General features: G+C 48.3%; 1 protein-coding gene across 4 annotated transcripts in view; it reads right to left on the bottom strand.

The window, feature by feature from the left end:
• SYT2 (synaptotagmin 2) overlaps positions 1-17,232 on the bottom strand; it is a 219,935-nt gene that overhangs the window by 31,754 nt on the left and 170,949 nt on the right. The window contains exon 1 of one of the 4 annotated variants that reach the window (XM_030561178.1): positions 8,579-8,741. The exons of the other annotated variants lie outside the window; for them this stretch is intronic. The gene's annotated coding sequence lies outside the window, so the exon portion shown is untranslated. Of the gene's footprint in view, positions 1-8,578; positions 8,742-17,232 lie in introns of those variants that run through there. 4 annotated transcript variants of the gene reach the window in all.

Raw genomic sequence — 17,232 nt, 5'->3', positions numbered from 1 at the left:
TCCTGACCCAAAAGGGAATTGTGGGGGGTGTCACAAGGTTATGTTACGGGGGGTTACGGTATTGCCACTCTTACTTCTGTGCTGCCTTCAGAGCTGGGCGGCTGGAGAGCAGCGACTGTTGGCCGGGCCCCAGCTTTGAAGGCAGCCCCCTGCCAGCAGCAGTTCAGAAATAAGGGTGGCAATACCAAGCCATGCCATGCTATCCTTACATCTGTGTTGCTGCTAGCAGCGTCTCTGCCTTCAAAGATGGGATCCCATGCAGCAGCCACCACTCTCCGGCTCTGAAGGCAGCACCGCTGCAGCTAGCAGTAGCACAGAAATAAGGGTAGCAGTCCCATAACCCCCACTCCCACAATGACCCTGTGACCCCCCCCCGCCACACACAACTCTTTTTTGGACCCCTAAAATTACAACACTGTGAAATTTCAGGTTTAAATAGCTGAAATCATGAAATTTATGATTTTTTAAATTCTATGACTGTGAAATTGACCAAAATGTACCATGAATTTGGTAGGACCCTAATTATCAGTATTACTATAGCATCTAGGGCCCGAGTCATGGGCCAGGACTCCATCATGCTGCTGCAGAAACACAGAACAAAAAGACAGATTATAAGATCTTTAGGGCAGGGGCTTACAGCCCCTTTTCAGACTAGAGTCACATCTCCGGGCATCTTGGGGAGACAACAAATGCTTGATGGTAGAGGCCCAATCTTCAGAATCGGCACCAGAAGAGCTTGGCACGTTGGGTTCGGAGCTCTTGTGAAAATCCAGCCCCAACTGTGGGTACTGGGTGCTTGCCAGTCTGACCTTGAACTCTCCTGAGCTTGCAATGAGAGCTGGTGCCCACCTGCCCTTCGAGTTTGTAGCTTTTTTTTTTTTTTTTTTTTGGCTGCTTTTCTTTAAAAGACATACCCACCGGGCCCAGCCAAGGGTTACACCACTAGTGGCTATGGCTGGTCTGTGTCTGATTGTTCTGGCCTGGAGAAAGTACCAGCTAGTTCTTCCAAAGGAGGAGGACCTTGTCTCACTCCCCTTACAAAGAGGCAGAGAACACGCAGGAGGTAGGAGCACCCATGGGCTCAGAGGGGCTGAAGCCAGAAATCAGACCAAAGAAGACCCAGCGGGTGCTACTGGGGACACAGAAGGTGAACGATCCAAAAGTACAAGGCACTATCACAAGGTCAGAGCTCACATGCTGGCCTCATCAGCAACAGACCAATCATCCCATCTGGTACCAATATCAGAGTAGGGGACTGGTGGGGTCTGCAAAGCTGAATGCCGACCCCAGCCTGATTCCCAGACAAGGCTCTTTCAGCATGGCATGTGCTGCCACAAGCCAGTCTAGACCCTCAGGCTTTATCTACACTGCATTGTAAGCTTGGATCTGTGGGACTCCAAACCCACACTGCATTGTAAACTTGGGCTTACAATTGCTGGAGCCAGGGTCTCCCAACCATGCTAACACATCCATACTGCACTATGCAGTTGTTCTGACTCAGGTCTTTGGCTTGAGTTGCATCCTCACCTCAAAATGTCAGGGCTTGGACCCAAGTCACAGTGGGACTTGGGCTGACCTGCCCCCCTGGCAGGGTCCAAAGCTCAGGCCTCAAATGCTGGCTGACCCGAATCAGATGGATTTGTGTGTGGACAGAAAGGGGCATGGGCTCAAACCTGAGTGACACCCCGGGCTTACTGTGCAGCATAGACATACTCCGAGTAAAATGAGCACTCCCGCTGCTGCGTGTCAAGCCCCAGCACATGTACCACCTGGGACTATGCCTCTGGGAGGCACCGAAGTGCTGGCCTGGCAGCACAGTGACAGATATGTCAGCACATGATGGGAGGGGAGCTGAGTCTGACCACGGAGTTGGCGTTCACAGGAGACGGATTTTTGCCGTGGTCACACAGGGAGTTCAGTGCAGGGCTGTGAAACCAAAGGTGGAAGGTGGCTCACAGTTTGACAGAAAGGGAGGTGGAATGGTGTATGTGTGCAGCACCCAGCATGGGGCACCCTGACCTTGGGTGGGGCCCCTGGGTGCTACCTACTGATACATAGTAATAGTGAGGTGCCCCATCAAAGCACAAGCTGCTGTCAGCAGGGTGAGCCAGGAGAGAAGGGCATGACACTCCAATCCGGATTTGAACTTCCTCCTACACTGTTCTGTGCTGGGGGGTTGTGCTAGGCTCCTCGAAGCTCCAGAAAGGGAGCTGTGGATTTTCCCCCCAGTCCCTCCCCACTGGAACTAATTCTTTAACTGGATCCAGCCAGCCACAAAAGGCCCTGCTTGTGGGAGGCCGTGAAGAGAGGAAGCAGAAGAGAACTCTGCTAATAACCACGCACAGCCGCAAGGAGGCTGCAAGCACAGCGGTGTGGCGCTGGGGCTGGAACCCACCCAGCTGAGAACTGAACTTGGCGCATGGACCAGGCGAGCTACGCTGCCGGCTCCCTGCTGCAGCTCAAGGCCCAGAGTTCAGTGCAAGTAGCCGCGCAAATCCAGTGGGAGCCAGGAAGTGAGATTCGATGGAAGCTCTGCTTTCAAGATTGATTACGATGGAGAAGCCGACAAACAGTGTGGGGGTTGTCAGACAGACAGGCCAGGCCCTGGCAGCCAGACTGGGAAGGAAGCTAGAGTCATGCTAGGAATATTTCAAGTGAGTGCGTGAAAAACAAAAAAAAGTCCAACCCAAACCCCACCTCCATTGGCCCTGCCTGCAGAGCAGAATGGCCCGGCCGTGACCAACAGGGGAAGCTGGACTGGCGGGTAGAGAGACTGCGCCCCTGCCACTTCAGAGCTGCTCCAAGGGCTCCTGCAGAAAGGAATGATTCAATGACTCCAAGGGGAGCAGTGGGTACTCAGCACCTCAGAGAATGAGGCCCTGTTAGCTAGCTCCCCAGCTCGGGAGGTCGGTGCCTCACTCTGGGCCCTCAGGTTTGGAAATTTGCACCTAAATGTTTTTCCAAGGTCACCCAGCAAGCCAGTGTCAGAGTGGGCTGGTGTTCTCTCTCTCACACACACACACACACACAGAGCGGAGTGCAAATGCACACACACGTACACACACACACACATGCTGGGGCATGCACACCCAGCACATCCAAGACATTTCAACCAGCGTACTGCACTCCATTATGAAAAGACTTCTGACCCGGTGTCTGTCGGTCCATCCAGCCAACCGTGTCCATTTATGCCCTACAGAGAGTGCTGTGGGTGGAATGGCCGGAGGCAATCGTTACTAAGAAACCCATCACTCCGGTTTCTGTGCCGTACTGTGCACTGCAGTGGCTGGGGGAACACGCTTTGAGTGGCACTTGAGGAGTCTGTGCTCTTAACAATTTCTTCCTGAGTTACAGCACAGCGCGGCAGCCTCTGCTGGAGCATTTGAAGGACACAGTTCTCATGTCCCCAGCCTTTAAACTCTTCGCTCCTGGAGCCCGGGAGACAGAGGAGCCCGACAATTCAAGTCCAGCCGTAATGCGTCAGCTATGTGCAGCACTGGTGCCATTGCTCAGATGCAGCGCATGTATCATTCATGCGCCCGAACCTCAGGAAAGCAGGGCTCCCCCAAAGTCTCAGTGCTTTAGGCTGGCCCTTTGAGTGATTGTTTCTGCTGGGCTCAGACGGGGGTGGGGGGTGCAGACTGTGACACCCAGGGACACATGGGCATGTCACCAGCAGCCCCCGAGGCTGTAGCTGGTATGATGTTGCGCTTGGCCCAGGGGTTATAGTCTGGGCATTCCTGGCTTGAAAGTGCAATGACCCCACTGCCAGATCAGCTGCCCTGCCAGCGTGAAGCACTAGCCAAGCTGAAGGACACCAGACTAGGCCCGGGAGTGAGGGTGGTGGGGTGGTGGCAGGGCTGAGGAGACCTGCAGGAAAGCGGCACTGATGCTAGATCTGCCCTGTTGCCCTACTACACACATGCTGAGGGAAAGCCGACCATCCAATTCTGGCGCCCACCCATGGGCCCAATCTGGCAATCAGGACAACACCCCACATCCAAGAGTGTAGTCAGGTCCATGTGTCTGCCACAATGTGTTCCCAGGGCAAGATCTCCAGGGATCTCACCTCCTTCATGAACCCCTTTCTCAGCACATTGATAGCTCTCACTGTGAACCACCCCGCTGCCTTAATGATCATGCTGATCCAAATCCTGGGCACCTTTACGCAGGTTCTGAATTCACTTCCCCTTTGAAATTAGAGACAGGCCTGAATCAAAACCCTGGCTCCAGCTCCCCTCCCCCTGCAAACTCGAAGGAGACTGGAAATCCCCAGCCAGATCTGTATTCAAATTCAGTGCCTGGTCAGTGCCTGGTCCTTCTCTCCAGAATGGATCACGTAGAATGGAGCCTCAGCTCCAAACAAGCCTGAGTGTTGGGAGGTTTCAAATCTGCAACCAGGTTCGAAATTGGTGGCACATGCTTCTCTCTGAAATGCAAGGCTCTTTCAGCAGCTGCGACAACACAGAGATGGGAAAGAAGCTCCTGGAGGGTTTTTATATTCACAGAAAGCTGTTAATGTGCCAAGGAAATGCCTGCTCCCCAGTACAGTCCCCTCCAGGAACACCCAGCTCAGATGGCCTTAAACACAGCACAACACAACATGTGCTAGTGCCAGAGAAAGGAAGCAGCCCTCTGCTTATCCCCAGAACAAACTGCATCAATGCTGACCTCTCCATGGTGCCTGGCCAATGCAATGCAGTAAGGGAACCTGTGGGACAAGCTCAGTCTCCATGGACCAATTGGTCTTTCCCCTCGCCAGGAGCCACTTACAATGTGATACAGACACATGTCCCGCATTGGGCTGAGATTTATCATTATTATTTATTATTTGTATTACTGTCGTGCCTCAGAGCCACAGGCCAGGAACCCATTGCACCAGGAGCTGTACAAACTCAGAACAAAAAAGATAGTTTGCGACTCTGGGGGCTTACAACCTAAGACAAGAAACAACAGATGGTGCAAACAGACCCAGAGAGGAGCACAGGTAGGTAATATTGGTGAGCATGATGGGCAGCAGTCTCAGCATTTTTGTAGGCATCCTGGCAAAGGATGGGATTTGAAGGACAATGGCGCGGGTTTGCAGATGTTCATGGGAAGTGCCTTCCGAGCATGCGGGCAGCCCAGGAGACAGCACGGAGGTGTTTGAAAATTAAACAAGCGGGCGATGGAGGATGGTATCATGGGCCAGTCAGCTCAGCAGCAAATGAGACGCACACCAACTCTTCTCACATGGGGCCCTTTAACCACTGAACAGATGGTGACAACTGTCAGGCACCACCAACCTTGTCTGGTTGTCTGAGCCTTGTCTGAGCCAACCTTGTCTGAGCCAGCAAGTCAGAGGTTAACGGCTTGGAGAGCCCACCAGCTGGCCAGTGCCCTCTACATATTCATGACTTCAAATCAATGCCTCCTGCCCATAAATTCACCCTCTCAACAATAAGAAAGGCAGCAAGGCTTATTTGGCTCTTTCAGGACTAACTGGTTCATGATGCTAATGCAGGCAGCATGGAAGCTGCTATGTAAGTGCTTCCAGAGACTAAGCATAACAGATTTCCCCCTCCTTCCCTCTCCACACACACAGCCACCCCCTGTAATAATTTCCTGTTTGAGAACTGGCGAGAAGGGGGAAATGACAGAGAGAATCCTGCACAAACCAATCTGGTTGAGGTGCATCTAATGAGTCAATATGTCTTTGCTGTTTCCTTTCTATTATAACCAAGAGCACTCAAGTAAATGGCACGTCTCCATCAATCAGGAGCCGGGGCGAGTCAACAACTGTGCTGCAATTGAGATGACAGCATGTCACGGCCATAAAAGAAAACTAGAAGAGGGTGGGAGGGGAGGAAAGGTGAGGCTCTATCAATCAAGGCCCAATCTGTTGGTGGAAAAACAATACACACCAGCAGATGCTCATCAGTCACTAACGTGCTCTGCTTGGGGGAAATCAGCAACACCAGGCACATTACCATTTTTGGTGCCATTTACTGTTTTGCTGTTTAGGCAAAATAAAGTGTGTGTGTGTGTGTTGCGGCGGTGGGGAGCTACACTGAGTGGAATCTAATGGGATCTCAAAAAACAAACGCCACATATGTTGTCTGTTCTACTGGTTTAGCCAAGAGGGCGAGAGATTGCCATTTAACAGTTGAAGATGTCCCATTAAAATTTAACTGGTCTTCACGTTTTTCTAATGTCTTTTGGAACAACAGGCTTGACCTAGCAGTCCTTTCACTCAGGTGAGTAGTCCGTACCCCCCGGAACAGTCCCACAGGTGACAAGGAATAATAAGGTCCCTTGCTGCCAGGGCCGGCTCCAGGCACCAGCTGAGCAAACTTGTGCTTGGGGCGGCAGATTCCAAGGGGTGGCATTTGCTGCTTCGGCCGCCCCCGCAGTTTTTTTTCTTTTTTCTCTTTGGTTCGCTGTGCCGGCCGCCCTGTAGGAGGCAGCAGTGCAGAGGAGAGGAGCACCCTGCTGGAAGCGGTGCCAGGTCTGTAGCAAGCGCGGCAGGGCAGCCGGTGTCCTTTCCTGCCCACCCACCGGAGCGGCGCGGAGCCCTCCTGGCAGGCAGCATGGATTATTCGTCCCCCGCCCCCCAACCCTTCATTGCTACGGCCGGCCCGCAGGTTTGCTTGTTCCACCGCTCTTCGCTGCTCCGACTGGCCCGCAGGTTTGTTTGTTGCCCCCTCCTTCGCTGCTCTGGCCGGCCCGCAGGTTGGTTTGTTCCCCCCCGCCCTTCGCTGCTCCAGCCGGCCCACAGGTGTTTTTTGGCTTGGGGCGGCAAAAAAGCCAGAACCGGCCCTGCTTGCTGCCTGTAGATCACAACGGACATTACTCTGGAGGGTGAAAATTCCTATGCCCGTTTTGCATAGGATTAAAGCTAAGGTTACGCCCCCTCCCCCATCCATACTGATGCACCCAAAGGAGGAGCCTGATTTTCAAAGGCTTTGGAAGTTCTGAAAATCAGGGCACTAATGTATCTATCCAACGTACCTATACAGATACCATTATGGTCTATCTAAGGTTACATCTCCACTGCAATGGCAGGCACGTGGCAGGGAATCTCAGAGGCTGGGTCAACTGACTTGGACTCATGGGGTTTGGGCTGTGGGGCTAAAAATAGCCATGTAGGTGTTTAGGCCAGGGACTCAGAGCCCAGGCTCCAGCCTGAGCAGCCACACAGCTATTTCTAGCCCTATGGCGTCAGCCCCGCAAGCCCGGGGCAGTTGACCCAGACTTTGGGACTCACTGCCGAAGTGCAGTCATACCTATAAGCCTCACCATCTTTAATGTGTTGATCCTCACAACAACACACCTGTGCTATTAGCCCCATTTCACAGATGCGGAACTGTGGCTAAAGGTCACACAGGAAGTCTTTAGCAGAGGAAGGACCTGAACCCACCTGTCCTAGTCCTCAACCCTAGGCACACACCCTAACCACTAAGCTCTCCTTCCCTGCTAGATACCTGCATTTGAAAGCTTCGACCATAGCGGATTACCCAAGATCATACTGTGACGGACTGGATCCCTGGGGAAGCCACCTGATGTGCTGAGATACCACTGAGTCTACCTGTTCTGCCAGCCTGGCCCCCCTGTAACCTGTTTTGCCAAGTCAGGCTCTTAAAACCTCCTCTGACACACACAGAGGCAGGGCCACACCCAGCTGCAGATCAGCTCTGGGAAGACTCAGCTTACGGGACTTGCTCCAGTACTCAGATGTCCCCCTTCCTTGGCGTACAGACCCAAAGATATATTATATTTGCCTCTTCCCTCAATGTGGAAGAGGGTATGCACAATTTCTCCCGCCGCCCCGTTAGAAATCACACATTCTGGGTTGTATTATAAACCAGAAATAAATGTATTAAATATAACAGATGCATTTTAAGTAGTTAAGGAGGTAGCAGACAAAACAAGGCAGATTACTAAGAAAATAAAACAGAGCATGCAAACGAAGCTTAATACATGAAAGAAAGTGGTTACATGTGAGTTCTCACCCTAAATGTAGTGCCAGTATAGACAAGCTCTTAGTTGTTTCCAGCAGTCCTCTTGGGTGGGGTAGCAAGGGAGAACTGACGACCTCGGATTACCTCACTCCCCACCCTTAAATAGGATTTGCATAAGGTGGGTGTCCTTTGTTTCCCCTTCCGTTTCAGTGGAAAGTTACAAGTAGTCCCAGGTAATGTTTTAGTATCAGGTGACAAGACCACCTGACTCTGTAGGGCCCCTGTAGCCATTCTTCACAGGGTGATCCACATAGTCATAGGAAGACTAAGCTATTTAATGTCCATTGTCCTGACTGATGGGCTATCTGCCCTCTCTGGCTTTTCCATTGTTGTACCTGAAGCATTAGCAGTGGACATCACCCAAAGTAACATAGTTGAAATACAGATACATAGTCAATACTCCTAACTTCAGATCAGAAATGATACAGGCACACAGATTGGATAATCGCATTCAGTAAATCATACCCTTTCCAGTGCTATCTCACATGAGCCATCTGGCATAAAATACATCTCAGTTATGCCATATTTATATCATAAGCCTATTTTCATAAAGAATATTGGAATGACACCTCACATACCAGAGCTGGAAAGAGAACTAATGTCTTCTGAGTGCCAGTCCAGTCTCCTGGACCATACTGCCTGCTTGCCATGGGGGCTGCTCCTTGTAATGATGAGTCCTTGGCGACTACCATACAGGAATCTGAGAACCCCCAGAAAGCTGCATGCGAGTCTGGTACAGGAGTGCTGGAGCTCTGCTAATCAGAGTACTACCCTGTCTGCATCCGCTTGCATTTACTTCCCAAGAAACTGCACTCGTGGGAGCACGCGTTTGTGACATCAGACCCCAGAACTGAAAATAGCAAATATCACCCTGGCACCAGGAAAGGCTGGCAGACTTTTAAGAAGTAATTACATGTAGCCACTTGGGTCATCCTACAGCTGATTCCTTCCCCCTCACCACCATTTATTCTCCCTAGAAATGAGCCGACTCCTGAAAGGACTCTTCAACAATCAGAGGGGGGGAAAGAAACTTTGCTCAAAATGGCACCAATGTAGGGCACTGGAGAGGAAAACGCAGAGTCAGTTACAGGCTTGCAAGGAACAGATAAGAGCAGCCAGAAAGCCGAGTAAAGTAGCTGTGCCAAGGGGTTAAGGAGAATGAGAAGGGCTTTGAGATATACATTGGGGGGGAATAAAGAGAAAAGCAGCAGCATTAATAACCAAGGAAGGAGATGAAACTGATGATTTAAAAACTGCTGAGCTACTGAACCGTTTTTTTCCAAATCTGTCTCCACTGAGAAAAGAATAAAAGTTTGAATGAGTAGGAAATAATGAAGAGCTTGTATAGATCTAAGGGTTTGACTACACTAGAAAGTGCCACTGCTTTAACTCTACCGGGACTATTAAAACAGCAAAACATTAGGCATTTGACTGCTATATCAGTAAACAATTGCTAAAACTTCTGCACCCCCACCCCCTCTAATACCAGTAAAACTTTTCTAGGGTAGAGCAAGCCTAACTGCTGATACCTGGAGTAAATGGATGTACACAAATCAGCATCCAGATTATCCTGTTTGAATAGAATTAGCGCATGGTCATGGATTTAAGGAGTTTTTGACTATATTTTTCCTAATGTCACAGAGAACTAAATATGGAAGTCCTGAAAATGTGTCACCAGTTTTCAAAAAAGCAAAGCAGGTCGATCATGACAATTCCTGCTTGCTATAATTAGCTTCACTGCCAGATAAAGGTAATTCAGCAAATTAGTGAGAGAACAATCAGAACCCTCAAGAGGACTTTGGAAGCCGGAGCAATAAACGGTACAGATATATAAACAAACCAACCATACCGGACGTGCTTGATCCCTTTGTAAGCAAATTACAGATTTAGAGGATGAGTGGCATGCAGTCGATGGGCTTTAGTAAAGCATTTGACACAGTGCCTTGCAAAACCATACTTGAAAATGTAATGCGTGCAGCTTTGGAAATGAGCGTTTGCACAGCTGATAGAACTGACCCAGACAGTAATGTCTTCGAGAAGATGCAATGCAAATTCTGATTGCTTTTCTCCCCCAAAACGGCAGCGGATGTTCATGAACTTTTATCCCTGTACCTGAACAGTGCACAGAAGCCTCTTTCAGTTTCTGTTTTCCACATACAAATCTTTTCCTATCTTATTATTTATTATTTCTATTACAGTAATGCTCAGAGACCCCAACTGGGATCAGTGCCCAATGGCACTAGGCACTGCACATACACACGGAGACAGTCTCTGTTCTGGACAGTTTAGAGTCTAAACTGGCTGAAAGAAGACAGTCTTATTTTACAAAGGTAGCCAACTTGAAGATTTTGAAACTGACTAGTTAAAATACTGCTTGTAGTCGGGACCGGCGCTAAAGGTTTTAACGCCCTAGGCGCATGGCAATTTCGCCGCCCCGCGTGCTGGTCCCGCGGCTCCGGTGGAGCTGCCGCAGTCATGCCTGCGGGCGGTCCACCAGAGCCGCACGAGCAGCCGACCGTCCGCAGGCACCACTGCGGCAGCTCCAACGGAGCCGCCTGCCGCCCCCTCCGGCAAAATGCCACCCACCAATTATTCTGGTGCCCTAGGCGATTGCCTAGGTTGCCTAAATGGTAGCGCTGGCCCTGCTTGTAGTGTTGTTACGGCTATGCTGATCCCAGGATATGAGAGAGACAAGGTGGGTGAGATAATATCTGTTATTGGACCAACTTCTGTTGGTGAAAGAGAGAAGCTTTCAAGCTACACCAAGCTCTTCTTCAGGTCTGGGAAAGGTACTCAGAGTGTCACAGCTAAATACAAGGTGGAACAGATTATTCTGAAGCATAAGGAGTTAATACACATTGCAAGAGACCATTCTTTCAAGACACACGTTGCAAGAGGATGGCCGTTATCACCTCTGCAGTCGTAGGACACAGGAGGGTTAGTGTGTTACACAGATGGCCATTAAAATACGTCAACTTTCAGAGCCCTAACTTTAAAAAAAACCCTTTAAAAAAACAGAATTATGGCTGAGGTTTTCAGCACTGCCCAAAGGATTTGTTTCATGTAAAATTAAATCCCCTTGATGGTTTTGCAAATCCCACTCTGTAAGGATGTGTTCTTCCTCTCCAATATTGATGTTCAGAAGGGTCTTTTGGATGTATCACCACTAAACATTCCTGTCTCCTCTCTGCCCACTTTAAACCCACTCTCCTGCCCCTTCAGTTTAAGGGTGTGTCTATATTACAAGCACTATAGCAATGTTACACCTACAGAGGTGAAAAGGGCTTTTCCATTGCTGTAGTGAACCCACCCCCTCAAGAGGCGGCAGCTAGATTGACAGAAGAATTCTTCCGTCAGCCTAGCAGTGTCTACACAGGGGCTTAGGTCATCTTAACTATGGCTCTCAGGAGTGAATTTTTAACACCCCTGAGCAACGTAGCTACATTTTTGGTGTAGGCCAGACCTAAGTTACAGCTCAGCTGTTGCTTTTACTGAGGTTTGAGGCTGGTCTACACTAGAAAGTTAGGTCGAACTTGCTATGTTGCCCAGGGCAGATCCACACTACCGGGGTGGGGGGGCAGGGAGGGAGATCGATCTAAGTGACACAACTTCAGCTATGTGACTAATGTAACTGAAGTTGATGTACTTAGATCTACTTACTTTGGTGTCTTCACTGCGGTGTGTCAATGGGAGAGTGCAGATTTCCCCTTGCACTTCTCGTTTAGGTGGAGTATCGGAGTCGATTCTAGAGCAATTGGCGGTCGATTTAGTGCATCTGTACTAGGCACGATAAGTCGACCCCCACTGGATTGATGACTGCCCATCGATCCGGCCAGTAATTTAGACAAGCCCTCAGAGGTGTAAAAAATTCACACCCCTGCGAGGTAGTTCAGCCAAAATCCCAGGGTAGACAGCACTAGGTCATGGGAAGAATTTGGGGAAGTGGATTTACTACAATGACAGAAGAACCCCTTCCATCACTGTAGCGTTTCTGGTGTACACATAGCCTTGGTTTACACTTACAACATATGCTGGCCTAGCTCTGTGGGTCAAAGATGTGAAAAAATCACTCCCCTTATCTGAAACAGTTATGCTGGCAAAACCCCAGTGAAGACTTATGTCAGCACAGCAAAAGTCATTCGCTCCCCAGTGATATTCCTACACCAGCAGAACTCCTTCTGTGAGCCTACGCTGGGTCTACACTAGGGAGCTATCCAACATAGTTATGGTGACATAGGTTTTGTTGTGTAGACACAAGGTGTGCCCTCCATCACCAGAGAGTGAAACGGACTCTAAAGAAAGCGCTGTCAAATGCACAAGAAAAGCAACTGAAAATATAATGCTCTTCTCCTAATCTCTTTCCATTTTAGTCAGCTCTAGAGTCTCTTCCAACTACAGCAGGTGCAATAGTTGCAGATGGAAATGCAATCTCCCCTTAAATTAATGATAGTTCTCTTTGAAGAGGGGCAGTATAAGCTCTAATAGCATACTTTTGACCCAATAAGATTCCTGTTCACCAGCACTGAAGCGAACCAAGTCTCATGGCTTGTCTACACTACAGACGCTACAGTGGCACAATTATGGTGTGCCGCTGTAGTGTAGATACTTGCTATAGTGACGGGGGGAGTTCCATCGCTGTAGTTAAGTCACCCCAGCTGATAGGTTGCAGGTAGGTTGACAGAACAATTCTTCCATCAACCTAACAATACCTACACCAGGGCTTAGGTTGGCTTAACTACAGCACTCAGGGGTGTGAATTTTTCATATCCCTGAGCAACACGACTAAGTCAACCTAAAGTTTAGTTGTAGACTAGGCTGCAGGTAAGAGACACAGATACATGGTGGTTTCAATTGGCTGTACTTTTTTTCTTAATTAAACAGCTGAAAAATATGTTTTTTGCCCATCTGCTATGGAAATTTTAGAAACAACATAATTAATGTAATGAAGCATGAACACGAGCCCTTCTTGGTAACCTGCCAAAGCTGGTATCTTATTTGTTACAGAGTTTGATGATCATCCTTAAATATATGTTATGGAGAAACACTCATTTCTCCATAAGGCTGCAGCCATCTCAATTAATACAACTGTTTTCAACCACCTCCCTGCTCTACCAAAACTAAACCAATCTGCCTGAAGTCATTCACAGAGATGGTGTTACCCAGGGGTAGAAATTTTCTGGAAAGTTTGAGGCAAACAGAACAAGAGGCTTGTGAGATACCAGGATTCAAACAAATGAGGTGGTTACTGTTGATTTTCAGTAAGTCTTGCTGAGCACAGAGGAAGATCCAGGATACTGGAAGAACGCTAATGTGCCAATATTTAGAAAGGGAGAACAGGACGATCCGGGTAATTATAGGCCTGTCAATCTGACACCGATCCTGGGCAAGGTAATGGAATGGCTCATATGAGACTTGATTAATAAAGAATTAAAGGAGGGTAATGTAATTAATGCCAATCAACATGGGTTTGTGGAAAATAGATCCTGTCAAACTAACTTGATAGCTCTTTCTGATGAGATTACAAGTCTGGGTGATAAAGGTAATAGCGTTGGTGTAATACACTTAGAATTCTGTAAGGCCTTTGACTTTATTCTGCATGACATTTTGATTAAAAAACTAGAATGATATAAAATTAAAGGCAAAACATTAAATGGATTAAAAACTGGCTAATTGCCAGGGCTCAAAATGCTACTATATATGGGGTGTCATTATTGAGGATATGCACTTCTAGTGAGATCTCATGCTATTTAATGTTTTATTAATGCTGATAAAGTTTGCAAAAGACACAAAGATTGGGGGAGTGGCAAAGAATGAAGAGAACAGGTCACTGATCCAGGATCATTAGGTAAACTGGGTGCAAGTGGACCATATGCTTTTTAATACAGCCAAATGTACATGTATATATCCAGGAATAAAGAATGTAGGCTATACTCATAGGATGGAGGTGTCCATCCTGGGAAGCAGTGACTCTTAAAAAGACTTGGGGTCATGGTGGATAATCAGCTGAACATGAGCTCCCAGTGTAATGTTGCAGCTAATGTGAACCTTTGAGGTATAAACAGGGGAACCCCAAGTAGAAGTAGGGAGGTTATAGTACCACTGTATTTAGCACTGGTGTGACCACCACTGGAATACTGTGATCAGTTCTGCTGTCGTAGTTCCAGAGGATGTTGTTAAACTGGAGTTAGAGAGGGTTCAGAGAAGAGCCGCAAGAAGGATTAAAGGATTGGAAAACATGCCTTGTAGAGAGAGACTCAAGGAGCTCAATCTATCCGTCTTAACAAAGAGAAAGTTAAGGGGTGACTTGATTACCGTCTATAAGTCCCTATTTGGGGAACAAATATTTAGTAACGGGCTCTTCAAAAGGAAGGTCTAATACAATCCAATGGCTGGGAGTTGAAGCTAGACAAATTCAGACTGGAAATAAAGCAGAACATTCTAACAATGAGAGTAATTAACCATTGGCACAACTTACCAAGGTTTGTGGTGGAGTCACCATTGCTGGTAATTTTAAAAACAAGATGTGATATTTTTCTAAAACATTTTCTGCTCTAGTTCTAACAGAAATTAATTCAGGGACGTCCTATGGGGATGCAGGGGCGGGGGTGTGAGGGTGTGTCAAGACTGGAAGATCACAGTGGTCCCTTCTGGCCTTAGAATCTCTGCATCTATTTTAAAAAAAGGTATTGAAAATTCTTCTATCCGTTTGATTCTTCGTACTGTAAACACCCTTACCACTCATCCCAGGGATGCCACATTTGGCATGTTCTTTCAGCCTTGGAGATGATACTGGTGATTTTGACTCATCTCACTGGTTAACCTTGCAGTTATTAACACCAACACTGCTTGCCCATCCTCTCTCAGGGCCCATGACACAGGGTTTCAGCCTGGTGTCGGGATATGAAATTTGCAGTGGGCACTAGTGACACAGCAAAGTGCACTTCCGAAGCAAACGCGCTGCCTAGAACGTATTTATTAGTGAGGTTCAGTGATCAAGTGCTTTTTCAGCTCATCCCTTGAGAAAACAGACAGAAAAATAAAAGAAGGCAAAGCAGGAAGCTTGGCACATTGATTTCCATGCCAGTAACAGGAATGCTTTCCAGCGAACCGTTTTTTGTTACAAGAGTGCTTTACTGTATATGTAGGCAACCAGTTATTGGATAAGGTGCCAGTAGATAAAGTTCCTTGGTTTTGGAGGGCCCCATAAAACTTGTTGTGGGTGACCAATGGCTTCCTTTGTGCAGCTTCTGAGATTGGCTCCTCACAGTTTGGGGGTTTGGGCATTGAGGTCTGAGCCTGGGAAGCTGAACAAGGCTTGGGAACTCCTTGCGTGTGCTTAGCTCAAGATGGAGCCCTGCATATTGGGGGCTAGCCTGCAATGGGTCACCTCTCTTCTCTGCACAGCAGGGAGCACGGCAACAGGGACTTGCAGTCTCCTCTTTCCCCCGTTTCGTTTGTTTAATCATTCTCCTTGCACCCGCTGGGCCAATATATTGATGCACTCACCTCAATTAGAGAACACTGGTCTCTATTTCCAGAAGACAGACCACTCCACACCCTCTACTCCAGCTCCCATCAACAAGATCGACCCAGTTCTTGACCCACAACCACAGAAAGCCATATTCAACAGAGGTGTCCTAGGGGTGGACAGGTCCTGATGGATGGCAAAGGGGAACAGATCTTAGAGCTGAGGGCCCTACACTGAGTATGCAACTGCCCAGGAATCCAGCCCTGGGGAGAGATCATTCTGAGCAACCCTGCATGGTGGGATAAGAGGGTCCCACTTCAGGTTGTAAGAATATGCACTTCCTTGAATTGCAAGTAGAAGGGAAAGCGGAGCCAGTGCGTGCGGGTTATGCTCTCTCACCAGTCTAACACACCTGAAAGGTAGGCAGCCTGAGGCGCCCCTCCGTGGAAGCTCTAAGCACAGCCCATTGCAGTAGATGGTGGTTACGTCTACACCAGACAGGAATGCTTGCAGCCCATGGGCTGATGAAACTCAGTGGTGCCGCATGGGGCTCTGTTGGCCAATCAGCTGCATTTTGACCTTCCCAGCCACTTAATCCCTCTTAATAAAAGTAACCTGCTGCACCTCAGCCTCATCTCTTGCAGAGGCAAGAAGAAGCACAGTGCCCTCTGTGAAGAAGCTAGCAGTAATTTGGGCTCAGCTTGTGTGGTAATCGATGCCGCAGACACATCTCAAAGGGCCTCTGGATGGTGGCTGAAAGCAGCAGGAGAATGCCAATTAATGGTGTGTGCGGTGGGTTGCACAGAGACGCTTTTGATGAGGTTACAGATACTGTAACTATTTTAAAAACTGTCTCAGAAGATTCTTCTCTGAGGCTTTTTATTTGTGCCACTGCATTTATTCTGCAGAAGTTCCAGTCAATACACCAGCATGGGGCACAAGCTGAAATCAGACGATAGAGAAGAAAGGGAAAGCAAAGAGGGTTTTTATCATGAAGGTTTCAGGCCAAGCTAACTCTCCACTATGAAAGGAGCTCTTCCAAACACTGCAATATCAATATACCACTGCACAAGAGTAGAGCAGATTAGAAAAGAACTAAACGAGTCAGTGCAGAGAATAGAGAGAAGAAAAAATCTCCATTTCAGAGAATTCCAACAAAGAATTCTCGGTCAAAGTCTTGGTTTTGCATCTAGTTCTGAGTTCAAAAAGGGAGCTCGGGTGTTGTTAGCGAATTTCTGCTGAATGAAGCATGCTGGACTGATGGTGTTGCAGCCTGAATGCCTATCTGGGGCTGATCCTGCAGTCCTCACATGACATCTTTGATGCTGCAAGTGGTTGCGCTACCTGCAAATGTGCCAAGACAACACATGTGAGTACAGGGCTGTAGGATCATGTCTAACTGCAGCACATCCTCTGCTGCAGTGGGGGCTTCTGCTACCCCACCAGGGCCTCAGGCCAGGCCAGAAGTGGAAGGTGGGGAGGCCAGACTTCAGTCTCTACTCACTCCCTGACTTCCATTATAAGCCCCTGCTTTGAACAATTCATCACATTCCCAGGTTCTTCTGAGCTTGCAGACACTGCTACATCAATTAAAGAGTTAATAAATAAATGCATAAAAACAGCCAAGACTAACCTCTCCCACCTCCGGGCATCCCCATAAAGCAACGCACAAGTCATTGGGCAAAAACAGCATGGAAGGAATGATCCAAAGGGAGCAGATTGACAAAAGCATGCCATCTCCCTGCAGCCCGCTGGGTCCTCTCT

The sequence above is a fragment of the Gopherus evgoodei genome, chromosome 4, assembly GCF_007399415.2.
Source record: "Gopherus evgoodei ecotype Sinaloan lineage chromosome 4, rGopEvg1_v1.p, whole genome shotgun sequence".
In the NCBI taxonomy this organism is placed as follows: Eukaryota; Metazoa; Chordata; order Testudines; family Testudinidae; genus Gopherus; species Gopherus evgoodei.
Note: the sequence above shows the minus strand (reverse complement) of the source record. Positions and strands in the feature narration are given on the sequence as shown.